Genomic DNA, 12,985 nt, shown 5'->3' with positions numbered 1-12,985 from the left:
AATAAATTTTAAAAATGGTGTTGGGAAAATTGGAGATCCATGTATTAAAAAAAAATGAAGTTGGACCCTTATATACAAAAATTGACTCAAAATAGATCAAAGATATAAATGTAAGAGCTAACACTACAAACCTTTTAGAAAAAAAATAACAAAAGAACTTCATGACATTGGATTTGGCAATGATTGATTTAATACGTATGGCACCAAAAGCACAAACGACAAAAGAAAAAAGAGGTAAGCTGGACATTATGAAAATTCAAAAGTTTTGTGTATCAAAGAATACCAACAGAGTGATAAGGCAATTAACGAAATGAAAAGAAACATTTTTAAATCTTATGTCTGATAAGGAATTGATATCCATAATATATAAGGAACTCCTGCCACTCAACAACAAAAGCAAACAAACTGATTTTAAAAATAGGCTAAGAATTTGAAAAAATCTTTCTCCAAAGAAGATGTGCAAATGGCCAACAAACACATAAAAAGATGCTCAATATCATTAGTCATTAGAGAAATGCAAATCAAAACCACAATGAAATACTACTTCACACCCATTAGGATGGCTATTATAAAAATAAATAAACGGCAAAAAAACACAAATGTTTGTGAGGATGTGGAGAAACTGAAACTTTTGAGCATTGCTGGTTAGAAAGTAAAATGGTGCTCCTCCTTCAGAAAATAGTATGATGATTCTCCAAAAACTTAAATACAGAATTACTATATAATCCAGCCATTCTACTCCTGAGTTTATAGACAAAAGAAGTGAAAGCAAGGATGCAAACATATTTGTATACCCACATTCATAGCAGCATTACTCTCAATAGCTACAATGTGGAAGCAACACAAGTAGCCACTGAAGAATGAATGAACAAAGAAAATATGATACATACATACACAGGAATATAATTCAGTTGTGAAAAGGAAATAAATTTTGACACATGCTAAACAGGAATGAACCTGGAAGACATTACACCAAGTGAAATAAAATTCACTTAAACAACTAAAGGACAAATATTGTATGATTCCACTTAAATGAGATAATGAGATTTCTAGAGTAGTCATTACTGAAAGTAGAACAGTGGTTACCAGGGAATAAATAAATGTAGGGTGGAATGGGAAGTTAGTGTTTGATAGTAACAGAACTTAAGTGGAGGAAAATGAAAAAGTTCTAGAGATAGATTGTGTCTATGGTTATACAACAAGTGTGAATGTATTTAATACCACAGATCTGTACACTTAAGATGATTAAAATGGTTATTTTTATATTGCATATATTTTACCGTAATAAAAAGAGAAAAATCTTAAATGCAGACAAAGAAACTTACAGAGGAAAAAAGAGATGGCAATGTCTTTCTTGCTAAAACAATGCCAGCAAAAAGAGCAACATCTCAAAATGTTGAAAGAATTATATACTCAATAAAAACTGTATTTCAAAAAATGAAGGTGAAAAAATAATATTTCAGGCATACGAAAGGTAAAAGAATTCACCTGAAACAAGCCCGCACACTAAAGAAATCTTTCAGGCTGAAGGGAAATGATAGCAAATAAAAATATGAATCTACCCAAAGGAATAAAAAGCACTGAAAATGGTAACTGCATGGGTAATTATAAAAGAATTGTATTATTATCTATACCTCTTTAAAATGTAACTTTAAAAAATAACAGTGTGATGTGAATCTCATATAACATGTAAAAGCAAAATATATGACAGTAGTGCCATAAAGGCCAGGAGGTAAGAAATGGAAGTTTACTCTTGTAAAGGTCTTATATTTTATGTGAAGTGATATAATATCAGTTGAAGCTAGATAGTGATATAGTAATAGTATGTACTATAAACTGTAAAGCAACCGCTAAAATAACAAGTCATGTGTAATAAGCCAACAAAAAAGATTAAATTAAATCATAAAAAATTCTCAGTTCAAAAGAGAAAAGAGAAAGAAAAAATGAGACAATTATAAAAATAGTAAGATCATGATCTTAAGGTTAACCGTATAAAAATTCACATTAAATATAAATGGGCTAAAGATCCAATAAACAGCAGAGATTGTCAGACTAGATAGCAAAGCAAAACCCAACTCTATATTGCCTTCTGTATATATAACCTATCAAATTCTCTATTGCTTATCACTTTAAATATACATAGAAAATAAGTTAAAACTTAATCATTATATATATATATATCTTGTGTATTACTTTACTAGGGTTTTCATCACAAAGAACCACAAACCTGACGGCCTTAACAAGTGAAATTTATTTTGGGGTATACAAGTTTGAAATCAAGATGTCAGCAGGGTAGAATTCTTCTGACACCTCACTCCTTGGCTTGTAACAGCCATCTTCTCCCTGTGTCTTCACATGGTCTTCCTTCTGTACCTATCTGTATCAAATTTCCTATTCCTCCCGCAAAGTGAGGGTCCAGGTGAAGTTAACAAAGGTTATCTAATTTAGGACTTTTTCCATGAAATATTACCTGCCACAGATGATGCTAATTTTTTTAAAACTATGTCCCAGCTCCAACTGATGCAATTTAAACCGTGTTTTTGTGCTGAATCCAAGTCAAGAAGATGCTCAAGACTTATTATAATATAATATACTTAAACTTATAGTTGGTATATAATTAATTTTATTTTTAAAAAGAATAATTGTTTTATTTATGACTAGGTGACAAGTATTTTTAAAAATAGAAGGTAATTTAGATATATTAGTACTGATATATTTCAATATATAATTTCACAATAGATATGTAGTATAAAATATGACTAATATTAGATAAAGTAAGGAATTTTAATGATCAATGCACTGTGTGGTTAAGAAATATTCTTTCCTTCCAGTGAAATAGGAGTATTATCTTAGCCTGTCCCTGCTGCCATAACGAAATACCTTAGGCTGGGTAATTTATAAGCAACAAAATTTTGTTGCTCACAGCTCAAGGCACCAGCATATTTGGTGTCTAGAGGGACAGTTTCTCATAGACAGCACCTTCTAGCTATGTCTACACATGGTAAAAGAGGTAAACAAACCTCCTCAGGCTTCTTTTATAAGGGCACTAATCCCATTCATGAGTGCTGAGCCCTAATGACCTCTCAAAAGCCTCACCTTTTAATACTATTGCATTGGATATTCGTTTTCAACATATGAACTTTGGGGGAACAGAAATATTCGGGTCATAGCAAGTATTGAATAACTGAGCATGTTGGTGTTTTATTGTCTTGTCATTCTTCTGTTTTTCCTTTTTGTTTTGTGTTAAGAGTAATGTATGCTTAATCTAAGAAAAGGGGAGAGATTGTTTTTATTTTACAACGCTTGCAACTAACAAATTGCAATGTACAATCCCAAATACGACAATCTGCAATGAGTTCTTGCTCAAATCATTTTATTTTTCTATGGCTCAATTATTCCTTCTCTAAGAACTCAAAAAACTTATATTCTAAATAATCTTTGGAAAGTAAAATAACAAAAATTTTCATATATTTGACAATATAATATGCTATGATATTCTGAATGTTTTTTAAGTAGTAACACCCCAATCAATATTAGTATGTTTACATTACATTGCACTTGCTACTCTGATCACAAAAGCACATTGAGAGATTTAGTTGGTTTTTCAGAATTATGCCATCTACCTGAAGTTAAACCAAAGATACAAAAGAATTAAATTCTGTGCTTCAGAGTCTTAAGTGCAAAAGGGATTCAAGGAGTAGAGAGACTTAAGAGAATTAGAATGGGAAGAGATACTTCTCAGAGGGATAGCCTTGAAAGTGCTCTTGGAGGATAAGAGGACATAGCCAGGTGAGAGGGATAGAGCTGCAAAATTTCAAACTCACTGAGTGAGTTTGAAAGAGAAATATTCTAAGAATTTAGAAATATTTACTGCCAGAGAGTAGGTGACCATGAACCTGGATAGGCAGAATGCAGAATATTAGCATATTAAGATTCAATTTTGGAAAAATAAAACCAAAAACACCTATTGAATATGTAAAATAGTGTGTGAAAAAGCACAAGTACAGATAATATAAGAGGTAAAATATAGGGAGTGAAGTGTATTTAAATGCATAAGTTCGTGTTTGCTAACATGAAATAAAAGTGATAAATATTTATAGAGGCTGCCTCTTATTTTATAAAATCTCTCCATAGGAGAAGAAAAACATGAATTTAATTATGGAAAACGATCATTGAAAATAGTAAGAGAAAATGGCTGCTTTGTCTGGAAGGCTTGGGAAAAGTTATACTAAACTTTTCTAAGCCAAAAGAAAATTAATATAGAATATTTCTTCACGAGAACTCAAATATCCAGTAGGAAACTGTAACTGCACCAAACCAATCTGGCTTAACATTTAAGTAACAAAGTGAGTCCTTCTTCGGTTGCCATGGACTCCCAGGTAAAAGGTCACATAACCTGATCATTGTTTTATTTACTACTAAAGCCAGATGAACAAAGCATGCAACCAGTGGAGGAACCCAGGTGCTGAGACTGAGGTGCAGGGACTGATTTTTAAAGTGAACACTGTACCAGCCGGGCGCGGTGGCTCACGCCTGTAATCCCAGCACTTCAGGAGGCCAAGGCGGGAGGATCACAGGTCAAGAATTCGAGATCAGCCTGACCAACGTAGTGAAACCCCGTCTCTACTAAAAATACAAAATTAGCTGGGCATAGTGGCTCGCGCCTGTAATTCCAGCTACTTTGGAGGCTGGGGCAGGAGAATCGCTTGAACCTGGGAGGCAGAGGTTGCAGTGAGTCGAGATCGCACCACTGCACTCCAGCCTGGGCGACAGGGCAAGACTCCGTCTCCGAAAAAAAAAAAGAAAGAAAGAAAGAAAAAAGAAAAGTGAACATTGTATGGCAGGATCCAGAATCCAATCAGATAAAGCTCTGGTGTCACCACTGGATTCTGGATCCTAAAGCTTTCAGGTGACACCGGGGCTTTATGTGATTGGGTTCTAGATCTTGCCCGATTATCCAAATCAGATCATGCCTCATTACCCTATGCATATAAAATCTGGTCCAGACTCCAGCTCAGAGAGACAGAAATGAGAATTTTCTTCTGTTTCCTTGCCAGTCAGGTCTCCATAAAGCTTTTCTTTTCTCAAAAGCCTTTGTCATGGTGTTGGCCTCCATGTGCATGAGGAAGCAAGCTCATTGATTGCTCTATAACAAAATTACCAGGAGAAAGCTCCTCACTCCTGCTCTTGGGTCCAGGAAATCAAGCAAAAAGTCTAGTTAGACAGTCTCTCATGGTTTCCTTTGAGCTATGAATTAAACAGAAACAACAAACACATTATTGTAAAGAGAAATAATCCATTTGTTTAAGAAGGAGTCTTAAAGTTTATATTTATTTCTCTACGATATAAGGAACGTAGGGTAAAAAAAACTTACATTTCAAAGTCATGGTTATTTTGAGATAAAAAAGTGAAAAAATTGTATTCTTAAAAATAAAAATTTAAAAGCATAACTTTCACATGTGCTTTTGAAAACTTGAATCAGTATGGAACAGTCTTTGGACATGAAGTCGTTTTGTATTGTTTGGTTTGGTTTCAGGTAAAAGCCATAAATGTATTCCATTCATTTGGGGAGGGCAGCTGAAAATTATGAATAATGTCCTTCTAATTTTATCTTTTAAATATATATATATTTTGAGACGGAGCCTCACCCTGTCACCCAGGCTGGAGTGCAATGGTGCAATCTTGGCTGACTGCAACCTTCACCTCCCAGGTTCAAACGATTCTCCTGCCTCAGCCTCCTGAGTAGCTGGGATTACAGGTGCATGCCACCATATGCGGCTAATTTTTCGTCTCTTTAGTAGATACAGGGTTTCACCATGTTGGCCAGGCTGGTCTCAAACTCCTGACCTTGTGATCCACCCGCCTCGGCTTCCCAAAGTGCTGGGATTACAGGCGTGAGCCACTACACCCGGCCATATTTAATATTTTGATGTCAAAGCATATTTTCACTGATGAAGTCTTTGTCAAAATAAAGTATGTAACTCAGGATTAGAAGGTAGGGAAGGAAAGAGTGAGAGGGAGAGAAAGACAGAACAAGGAAATTGTCAATTTTGTTACGAGCCAATGCTAAGAAATTGTTAAGTTCTTATGAAACAAAAGAAATATTACAGAGCCACAATTTGATTTCTAAAGGCATATCAAAGATATCACATCTGAAATGTACATGATAGTGGAGCAGCAAGGACAAAACTATGGATTATATCATACCTGGCGCTCTACATCAGCCACAAGAGTAGTCACATGAGATACCAAGCATTTCTATTCTACCCAGTCACACCTTGATAAGACAGAGTAGCAAACTGAACCATGTTAAAAATAAATGATTTCCAGGATACCAGTCCTAGCCTTTTTTTTGAGAAAGACTTAGGAAGTAGAGAAATTATTGTAGTGTACCTGATTGGTTAAGAACAAACATTTAGCTATGCATAAAATATTCCTGTAAAATATATACAATGTGAACTCCATCAATCTTTGAAGAACTATGTTGCAAGTCGTTTTACACCATGAGGGGATTGGAGAAGAATGTGAAGAGAGAAAGAGAGAGAGAGAGAGAGAGAGAGAGAGAGAGAGAGAGAGAGAGACTGTTTTTGACCCTGAGGGCAAGTAGATAGATCATATAAGTTTAATATCTCTATATTCAGGCAGAACTCTATGTGTGATTACGTGTTGAACTTTATAGAAAGGTATCTCTAATAGGCCCAGCAATACTATACCAGGGCTGGAAAAGATATCAGCAAACATTTAACTTCCCCTTCTTTTTGTAGGCAAGTCTGCTCGTAAATTAACAAAAGAAGAAAGCTCTGCAATCCTTTTTAAAAGTTATTGGGAAAAAATATTCTTTGGCCATTCTTTGCCATTTCAAATTAAATAAAATAAATGTAGGCATGTACTCACTATGAAAAGTTAACAAGGTCATTGAGAAGAGGGCAGGGATCTGAAGAAATGTATATTTTATGTATGCAACACCTGGAAGTCAAGTATGTGCTGAATGCTTTCAGTATGATTAAATAGTTAGTACAGTGAGAGTTAAGTAAAAATAGTTTGAGTTCACCTATTTCCTATGCAAAAGTAACCTTATCAACTTAATTGTAGTTTGTTCTGCATTGTAAGAATTTGAGACATATTTTTAAATAAATGGATAAATGAGTGATAAACAGCATCAAAGATAGAAATGCATCTCTCATCTTTACACAACTTACCCTATTTCTTTATGAAATCAATACTGTATGTGTTAGGGTAGGTGTATGTGTGGTTAGACCCTAAGTTGTCTTTTTTCAATAAAATGCAAACATTTATGAAACATTCTAGATATTCAAAGGCTGTTATAGGCCAGGAGTGGTGGCTCACGCCTGTAATCCCAGCACTTTGGGAGTCTGAGGTGGACAGATCACTTGAGGTCAGGAGTTCAAGACCCATCTGGCCAACATGGTGAAACCCCACCTCTACTAAAAATAAAAAAATTAGCTGGCCACAGTGGCATGTTCCTGTAATCCCAGTTACTCAGGATGCTGAGGCACAAGAATCGCTTGAACCCAGCAGGTGAAGGTTGCAGTGAGCTGAGATTGTGCCACTGCAAAAAAGCTGGTGTAAATTTGAGGACTCTAAAAGCAGATATGTCATAATTATTAGTCCTATGACAAGCTGATATATTATATCATTTTGCAACACAGACTATGGAATTGCTAAGATCTGGGTTCCAGTACAAGACCAACAATTATTAGCCATGAGTCAATAGACAAATAACATTCTCTGACAATCAACTTGCTCTGCTATAATATCGTTACTGTAACTAATGTATAGTCTTTTACTGTAAGTATAAAATATAGTGTTCTTAAATATTATAGCTATTAATTTGTAGTATTAATCCATAATCTGTATTGCATGTTTGAGACACTTCCATCTATGATGTACATGCATCACCTCCTCAATTCTTTCCTCCACACATTTGTGAGATGCCCTAATTGAGTACCTGACAGGTAGTGGACCTTTAAGTAATGATAGCAGTTACTGTGTGGAGGAATAGACATGAGCTTACAAAGACATTTTGATTACACAATGAACAACTTAGAAATAATTTGGGAAAAAAAGTTGAAAGCAGATATGAAACAACTGAGCTGAAGTCAATACACTAACACTGCTCTCATTGTTTAGCTGTGTAATGACAATTAAGATGCTTAAAATATGATTATAAATATGCATATTGGATCTAATTATCAGCCATGTAATCATCTGTAGCATATGGAACAGGTCATGAAGAAAACCAAAAAGATGATTACAGGGCTAAGGAATAGTTCATATAAAAAGGTTCAGTAGAGCTGTTTTTGTTTTGTTTTCTTTTGTGTTTGGTAACAGAGAAACTAGGATGCAGAATGACTTGATTGACACAAAAGCTATATGTCTAATTTGTCACTCTTCATACAGACTAAGGAAGTTTTATTCAGGATGACAGAATGAAAATTCTTCCTGAAGTTGATAATGCATAGTTTTTTAAAGGCTATAATCTTTTTGAGGGTAGGAAGAGGATCTTATTAGTTTTGCATTCTTGTACCTGGTGTACACTAAGTGTTTAAAATGTATTTATGGAGGGGAAAAGGAGAGAGTTAGGGACAGAGAGAAAAGAGAGAGAAACCCCTTCCTGATGCTTGGCTAGAGAATAGGGATAAAATTGTCCAAATTCAGGCTATTAATTGAAAATGGAACTATTCATGTGAATTGCCTGATATGCTTCTTAAAAGTACAGATTACCAGAATAAAATCCACAGAATTAGAAATCTGAGTAGTTTTTAAAAGAAAGATTCACAGGTGTTTCTAATATTCCAGATTTGTACCCATTAGATTAGGTAATAATGTTACTGGGTCAGAGTTCCAAATTCCAAATTCATTTGGAGGATGACATTGGTCCTCACCTCAGATCTTTGGTAAGGAGCACAAAAGTTGGAGTTTTGACAGACATAGTGACTAAGACACTTCTACAGTATATTTCTGTTAAACTGGAGTTAAACTAATTTCAAAATCTTTATGAAGAAATCATGTTCAGTAAAATGTATAGCTTGACTGGCCTCATCCCTTGTTCTTAATAGAAGAAGAAAGCTATGAGAAACAGAAATGAAGCTTTCTCCCTCTATGCATCTGTGAGTCTTCCAAGTTAAGAGCTCATATTGAGCTCTGACTGAGCTCTTAACTTGCAACTTAACTGGGCTTACAACGTCAGAGGTACCTGTACTAAGCGGAACAATCAAACGTTTTTAAAAATCTTCAGCCCTTTCCACATGTTGAGAAGCAACCTCTTGTTTCTCTATAGCAATGTGAGGTTCCTCTTGGATTATCAAATATAAATATGCATCAGGGTCAGGCCAATTTGCTAACACCGGATATGCATTAGCAATTTCAATACAGTGTATCAAAATATATGTATATAAACGTTAAATAAGACCAGGCATTTATATTATACCCCCACAGGCTACTCCAAATGAACAGTGTTGCATCATGAGAAGGGGGAAAAGCAATGTTGCCAAGATTGCTTTTGTTTTTTTAGCCAACATGTGATTAGTGACATTTCTGCAGAGACATCTCAGGGGTGTAGAGCACACTTGGCCTAGCAGATAGGATGCCTTTTTACCATTTTTCTCTCTCCAACAGACAGAAGGTTTAGATTAGTGAAGGTGCAGTCTTCTTAGATAAAATACTTTCTGTACTTAGTCCAATGGCATTCATAATTCTGAATTTAGTCTGTTCTCTACAGTTCTTCAGAGAAGATCAAAATTAGGTAGACCACTGTCAAGCACTTTGTGATTCAGCACAACACTAACCAATCTTACTTTTATAATGTTTGATGCGGAATGTTTCAGTAAACAGAAATTGTATTTAAACTAATACACTCTGCTATATAAGCATCACTTTCTTCTAAAATATTTACCATCAGATACACCACCACTACCAACACTATTTTAATTACCTAAGCCAGAGTTATCTCAAAAAGGTCAGGAAAAATGAACCACGTCCCTAAATTGATGGCATATATATATATATATATATATTTGATTCTAAGTAGCTTCTACCTAAAGATCTTTGACATGCTTAGTATGCTTCCCCCAGAGGATTTAGTAAAAATGAAATTAACTGCAGATACTAATTTATGAGATATCAAATTCATATGTATGTTGTATTTGATTCATTTATATAAGTTTCACATTTTTTTCATGGCAGCAATACCTAATGAAATATTTGATACCATAGTTTGAATCTAGACTCTGCTACTGACTTACATAAATGTCTTGGGCAAGTTGCTTAATTGCTCTGAACTTCAGTTTGTTTGTGTATAAAATGTCAATAATGTCATTCTACATCATGAGGTTGTTTTGAAAAGCAAACAAAATAAGGTTTTTAAAATTAGCTCAAGTAACACATGGCATATAGTATGCAATACATTTTTCCATACTTTGTTTTATATGCCAATAGTTTAAAGTAGGTACTTGACAAGCAGTGCTTGTACTTGTATGTCCTGGGCTAGCATAAAATTATTTTCCATTTCTGACCATTTATTTAACTGAGTGTCTTATCTAAATCTCAGGTTCTGAAGAGATACAGTCTGCATCTTGAGATAGAATTGTTGCATCTGTCTTCTTATCAATTAAAAAAGCCAAATTAGTTTAACAACTATCAGAATCCTGAAACAACATTCATGAGGGATAAGCTTTAAAATGCCTATGAGAATATAGAGAAGACTTGCAAAATACCTTATTAGGGTGGCAGTTGTCCATAGAATAATACAGTAGATGATAGAGAGAAATGGAGATGGGCAATCTAGTTGTTTTCAAAACTGGAAAATAAGTATATTCTGCTTGAAATATTTTCTGGAAAATACTGCAGGGAAATTAATAAAAGGAATACTTTGATTAAAGAATACATGAGTCCTAATAATCTAGGTACCTAAGAAGCAAACAATAACAGTCTGTATTCACTTATAAATCCTCACTGCCTACTGAAAACTCTCAGAATAACTACGTGAGCAAAATGGAGAAAAAAAAATATCTGGATATCTGGATATCAGTGCAATTACTATTTGAAAAAATGCCCAGATGAGTTGTTATTAAACTGATCCACACCAATAGGAAAACTATCAAGCCATATATGTTAAGAGTGTCTGGCCTTGCGTCACCCCTAATAAACATTTTGGCCATCAATTTGAATATAGGTTAAGAAGTAATAATGGCAATAATAATGGCATTTATTAGCTCTCAGCTATGTGTTACAGCATTTTGCAAAGTATTTTTTCTGTATTATCTCTGTGTTACTGATAACCACTCTATGAAATACATACTATTATCCTTATTTCTTACAGATAAGGAATTTATGCTCAGAGAGGTTTAGTAACAAATCCCAAATCTTAACAATTAGTTATGCTATTGTTGGGCTTGGAATCCAGGTTCATCTTACAATAATGTCACTTGAGTAATAGCCTATACTGTCTATCTCTCTCTCTCTCTCTCTCTCTCTCTCTCTCTCTCTATATATATATATATATATATATATGCTTAATTAAACTTGCAGATGTCAAATCTGGCAGGTGAATGAATACCTCGATAGCTTGGTATGGAAGATGGTGTTGGACCTCACCAAGAATCAATAATTGCCCTATCCTACATCTATGCTCCAAACTTCAACTACACAACTCAAGAAAAGGACAGAGGTGATTTAGTGGCAAGGGCTCAGTCTGTGTATATGAATGTGTATGTTAAAATATGTGTACGCGTGCTTGTGTGCTGGACAGAATTACTTGCTTTGGAACAACATGAGTCTCCTCTTTCTGAAAGGATTCAAATCTAGGCTGGATGAAAGTCAGGAACTGTGGCTAGAATTTAAGCACCAGATGGATGTATCGACTGAACATTTAAGTGTATTTCCAACCCTAATGTACTGCTGTCATGCTGCATTCAACTGTTCAAATAAAAACAATTCAATGTGGTTAGGAGAAGAGATATAGGGAAGTATATATTTCTAGTATCTTTAACTTGTAGTGAATAGTTGGAAAATCCATCAGAAGTGCAAAATCATATCTTGACTGACAAGCCTCACCCAGTGCACACCCCAGGCAATGTTTTCGTGTCACTGAGAAACAAACTGGCCCACCCAGAAGACAGCCTTACTAATCTTGATGCCTAGAAGCTTGAAGCCTCACTGGAGAAGTGAGCAGTCAAAGGGAGCTTGTCACCACTGATTAGCTGAAAACAAAGAAAAAAAGAGAAATAAAGGAAGATTTTTTTTGCCAAGATAGATAAGATCCATTGGCTGAGCTCTACAGCTGGAGGGTAAAGGTAAGTTACCATAATCGGCAATAGTCACTTCTAGCTGGAGTTGGAAACAGTCTGTAGTATAAAAGCAGGCAAAGGGGAGCACCTTTCTCTTCCCTGAAGGGATTTCTGGCTAAAGGAATACTGTCAGCCGCCTTCTGGGGTCCCTCCCCCGAACATATGTGGACTCTGATTGTAGGCAGCCAACCTGGGCTTCTCTCCAGTCAGGGGCATATGGTGAGGTCACAATGGCTGAAGGGGATGAGACAGAAGACGATTGATTTCAGAGCCAGAGAGAGTAATCCTATCAAATGCAGGTGCACAGAAATTAGGAGATCAGAACAGCTCCTTGCATTTCTTGCTACATTTCCAGTATTTTCCCATTCCCTTGCTCAGTGCCTTGTCAGCACACCTAGAATTGAGGGTGTGATAAGAGAGGAGCAGAAAAGTAAGACTGAAATATTGTCAAATACAACTAAGAATTTTGCAGAATGCAATAATTGTTTTAAACACAACAGCAGTTTATGGTTATCAAGGCACCAAGGAATAGCACTGCCAAGAATTTACTGAGCAGTAGGGCTTCTCTGACAGGAACTGCGCAGCAATGTTCTCCCAGCAGCTTGACGTCATTCTGCATTGGTTGGAGTGAGATTGGACAGAGCGTGGCTGAAGCTGACAGGAAAGAGATTATGCAG

The 12,985-nt window shown here is 35.4% G+C and overlaps 1 long non-coding RNA gene across 1 annotated transcript in view; it reads right to left on the bottom strand.

Annotated features, from left to right (window-relative positions):
* The window catches only part of LOC104001988 (uncharacterized), a 41,471-nt gene extending 28,986 nt beyond the window's left edge, over positions 1-12,485 (bottom strand). Inside the window, exons 1-3 of the long non-coding RNA XR_008538984.2 lie at positions 12,324-12,485; positions 12,076-12,221; positions 10,737-10,863 (exon numbers count right to left, since the gene is read on the bottom strand). This is a non-coding gene — a long non-coding RNA (uncharacterized LOC104001988). The remainder of the gene's footprint in view (positions 1-10,736; positions 10,864-12,075; positions 12,222-12,323) is intronic.
* Between the last annotated feature and the right edge of the window lie 500 nt (positions 12,486-12,985).

Source organism: Pan troglodytes, chromosome 15 (genome assembly GCF_028858775.2).
Source record: "Pan troglodytes isolate AG18354 chromosome 15, NHGRI_mPanTro3-v2.0_pri, whole genome shotgun sequence".
In the NCBI taxonomy this organism is placed as follows: Eukaryota; Metazoa; Chordata; class Mammalia; order Primates; family Hominidae; genus Pan; species Pan troglodytes.
The sequence above is the reverse complement of the archived record's forward strand: the minus strand, read 5'-3'. Positions and strand labels throughout refer to the sequence as shown.